Source organism: Acanthisitta chloris, unplaced genomic scaffold (genome assembly GCF_000695815.1).
Source record: "Acanthisitta chloris isolate BGI_N310 unplaced genomic scaffold, ASM69581v1 scaffold10463, whole genome shotgun sequence".
Lineage (NCBI taxonomy): Eukaryota > Metazoa > Chordata > Aves > Passeriformes > Acanthisittidae > Acanthisitta > Acanthisitta chloris.
Genome location: NW_008666585.1, coordinates 43,400 through 48,094, shown reverse-complemented (window position 1 = coordinate 48,094; position 4,695 = coordinate 43,400).

Below are 4,695 nucleotides of genomic sequence, written 5' to 3'. Positions count from 1 at the left end.
GACCCTTGGAGCTGAAGTTTTCATAAGCAGCATCAATCTCTTGCACTATGTTTACATGTAGACATATTCTGTTTGGATAGCAGGGTTTTGGGATGAGTTTGCTCCATGCAGTCTTTCCTTTAAAGGAAGAATCATCTGCAAAAACACCCCAAGGCTGTTTCTCTATGTCACCTGTTCGTAGCACAGGGCTCCCCCAGGAGCAATTAAAAACTGCTGCTGCTCCAAACAGCTAACTGTCCATTCAGTGGGTACATATGTGGTGGGTGAACACAGCGTTGATTTCTACAGATAATTCAATACTTCAGAGCCCGCTGAAGTAAAAAAAGACCCCCAAGGATAGACTGACTGTGTTTAGCAGCAGAGCTCTAGCAACAGAAATCTTTAACCGGAGTGGTACTCGAGGCCAGATTTACTAGAATCATATTCTTAAAGCAGTTAGATGTGATTGTATAATGAATGAATTGGAGATGACCACAAAGCTGTGAGTTTCCCACCCTTGATTCGAGCTGCAGAGAGCTGGGATCATCTTGTTCAAGCATCTGTTGCAAATGCAATTTCTGGTGCTGTTCCTGGGAGGATACTGATAAGGGAACAAAGCTGCAGAGTTAATTAATTAACGGCAGTCGGCGGTGGGGGGGAGCACTGAGAGGCTACAGGGATCTCCATGTGCCTTTTGCAGGGCTCTGCTGCCTTGGAATGCCTCATGGCTGCTGCTGGGAGGTGGGATCAGCTTTGACCTGCTCACAGCCACTGGGTGGCTCGATGGAAGGAGCAATTAAACCCCGTTTATGAGGGAGATAGGCTCGAAACAAGAGGAGCCAACACCCCAAAAATGGCATGACACAGCCTGAGCAGAGCTGGGCTGGAGGGGTGGCTGGAAGAGTCTTGCTTTCCGCTCACATTCATGGGGGAAAACACACTGTTGCTCTTGGTATTAAGTGAACATGTTCAGAGAAAGATCCATTTTCCTTGTTTTCTCCAGTGCCTGTTTTTGATCAATAATTGAGTAAGCCCAGATGGGTTTAAGGTTCAGTTGGATGGGAAGTTTAGCTTGGTCTGATGACCTGCTGACAGAGGCAAGGCTGGAGAGCTCTGACTGACAGCGCTGAAAGGGAATTGATAGCAAGGTACTGCCTTCAGAAACTTCAAACACATCCCCTTATCACACTGTGATTCAAGGCATCACTCAGCAAGTTGCTACAGATATAAGTTATCATCTGAATACCAAGCACATTCCAATAACTGCCTCTGAGATCAGGAGGCTACATTTGTCAGTATTCATCAATATTACATCCTTCCTTTTTCGATAGATGGGAGAAGAACTTTTCTTAGCAGAGATGCTCGGCCTGGAATCCTATGCAGGTTCTGGGAACTAGCAGCAGTGTCTAGGAAGAGCTCAGCATTTTTAAATGGACCTAGTTGTTTAGAAAGAGAAACACTGAATATTTGCAGAAGCTGTGTCAGTCCAGTGGAGAGTCTGAGGCAGAGGGGAACCACGTGTGCATATGCATTGGTTTGCACTCCCTGCTCCGTGCAAGAGCAATCTACCCAGACTCAAACCAGAACTGACCAGAGAGGGAACTGTGTTGGATGGAACTGCAAGAGCAGCGCAAGCTTACCTCAGGGACCCTGCAGGCTCCAGCTCTAGACACCAATCCAGAGAACACCTGGGATCCTGCAGAGTCAGAAGAGTGAAGATAAGAAAACTAGGAAAAAGCCTTTCTAAAGTCAAGCCCATCCTTCCTTCATTCTTGCTCTGATCCCAGTGTTTATGCAAACAGTGTGATAAGCCCTAGGAGGCTGAACCAGTTGGCTGTTGGCATAAGCAGCTGTCAGTGTGCTGTCTGAGGGCACCTCTGCTCCAGCAGGGTGGAAGGGCAGTGTGAAACCACGCTCTGGGTTAGCCTTCCTGACCTGTGTTGGCAGCACAAAACAGAGGCAAAGCCAGGGCAACTGTTCCATCCCCCTTCTCTCTAGTTTATTTTGATTTATTGATTTTACCTCATCTCAGCCGCAAAGCACAGTTGAAAGTGGCCAAAAGAGCATCTGGCTACAGCTTTGCATTATAGCCCACATCAGAGATGTAAAAAACAAGGCCTCATTCTTGATGCTGCATAGAAACTGTGTTGTTCTTACAGAAATACATACTACAGACACTTTCTTATTTGCCAACTGATTTCTCAGCTCATTGAATGCACTGAAATTATGTTTTCTTTTGCCCATAGCCCTAAGGAAACAGATCCTATTTTAAGGAAAAAAATGGGGATTTGTGTCTGATTCATAAATCTCCATCTTCTGGGGTCTTAGGGAGCACTCACAATATTCCCAAGCTAGCAAGAGCTGGCAATTCTTATATATCAGTCTTATATATCAGAAAAGTTTGCATGGATTGTGCATACATATAGTTAACTCTATGCCAAGCATTTTGTCTCCTGCCCTGCCTTGAAATGTAGTGATGCCTGGAATAAAGCTGCCTGCTCACCTCAGGGGAGGTGAACCAACACGGCCTATGAGTCCTGGGCATCCAAGTCCTGCAAAGCCCAGACCAACAGACTCTGGCCCTAGAACTAGAGTGCTACAAGGCATTTCACCAAGCAGTGTTAGGTCTTCAGTGCTTGTCTGCAGTAGGCACTGGAGCCTTGATTGTTCCCTTTAACACAGAGAAAACCCAATTCCTTGAATTTGGAGAATGGAGATTGCCACTAGAGGTACATTTTCTGGATCAAGGCTTCATCTGTTCTCCTTCTCCTCCTAATTTATGAATAGCAGAAAGCAGCATCCGAGCTATGTGTTTGGTGGGCGTAAAAGAACGAGTCATTAACTTAATGGAGAGTTATCTGGGCAATAGATACATGAATAAGGATTGTGACAATGAGTCACCATTTGATGGTATGGCTGGGTGGAACAGATGCAAGTACCATTTTGCTGGGGATTGGTGTAGGGCAGAGTTCAAGATGGGTTCAGGGATGATAGGATGCTTTCCTCATAGCTTAGCTGAAGACCCTTAGCTTAAGAGAGAGTTGCCAAGCTTCACTGGATTCACATGTCCCAAACATGGTCAGTCTTAGAGCTACTTAGCAAGGTTTTCCCTGCAGGAATATATGCAAGGTCTCACAAAGAAAGCCCAGTCTTGTCCAAATCATGTCCCAAACAGAACCAACTTCCATCAGATCCTCGGTGTTCAACCCTGCCCTATGTCCATGTCCCCCCTCACATGTCACCATCTGGTTGCATGAGCTTCAAAGCTTGACACAAGGATGAGTGGCCATGTTCTGGTGTTACCATAAGCCTGTCAGCACTACCAGGGCTTGTGGCCTCTGCTGATGCTGGCAGGTGGCCTTGGGTGTTCCTAAACTGTGCCCCTCGTGCCTGTGTCACTAGTGTGCCTAAAGCTTGTGTGGTTCCATAGCTGAGGGACAGAGGGCAGAGATCTTCATCTGGGGGTTAGAGCTGACATTTTGGTTCAGAAGGAGCTTTTGTGACCAGTCTTGGGCATGTGTTAGCTCCACATCACAGCCCACGTAGGGCTTTTGGAGCGACCCACAGTTCTGGTGCCTGTTCTGGGGAGGAGGCTTGGGGAGGAGGACTGTGAATGCCTGCTGAGGTACCTCAGTTGAAATGTTTAGCAGTCATAAGATCCTAAGTCATTATAGTTGCTCTTTAAAGCTCTGGCCTGGAATTTCTGGTGGATGGTAGATGCCAGAAAGTGAAATTACTCCTGTGATGAAGTGAATCCTCCCAGTATGTGAGGGAGTTGTGAAACTTCATTGGCACCATTACACAACAAACAATTGCAGCTGGTTTTGGGAGAAGAGTCTCCACCCTGAAGTATGGTCTGTACCACCACTCTGCTCACGTTTTTCCAGGGACTGAACTGGATTTGCAGGTGCTGGTGAAGTTGCTCTATGTGAGGCCATACAGTAACAGCAGACCTAGCTGAGTTTGTGGGTCTTCTGGTAACCATGAGAACCTGGTGATGCAGATGTGCATGTAGCACTTCACTTGTGTATGGTTATGTGATGTTTCTTCCCTCAAGCTTACAGCTGACTTCTACAAAGCCATGTGTGGCCAGTGTCAGTGGGGCTGAGGAGTCATCTGCACTGGTGTCGGTACCAGAGTCACTGTGCTCCCCACACTAACCTCATGTCATTTATGGGCATCCTTCCCATCATTCTCCTCAGTACAGCGACATCTTGGAGGATCACCTGGGCTCTGGCCTACCTGGATCCCAGCAGGGAGTAAACAGGCGGCACAATCCACATGTGATTCCAAGCACAGGTGTTTGATGTGGCTCACTGCCCCAGGGCCAGCGAAATCCCCACCCGCCACAGCAGTTGGAGCAACAGGACAAACAAGCAGCACCAACATGGCAGCACTGCCAGGTGTTTTGACACTAGGGAGTTGGGGGAGTTCACCGTAGAATAACAAACAAACAGCACTGATGGAAAAATACTTTCCCCCTCTATGTAACAACCCTGGAAAAGCCAAGGGTCCAAAGTGACACGCACATGCTAGGGCTGGGTAATGGAATGAAATCATACAGCCTCCTGGTGACAGGGCACAGGAGTCTATAGGGCACATTGCTCAAACCTCTTGGTGTCTTCCTACGTCTAGAGTGGCTCCTTTTCCAGGGGAGACCCACCAAGGGTATCTAGCCAGGGAAAGCCAAATTAATATGGCTTGTTGTTCAATGCA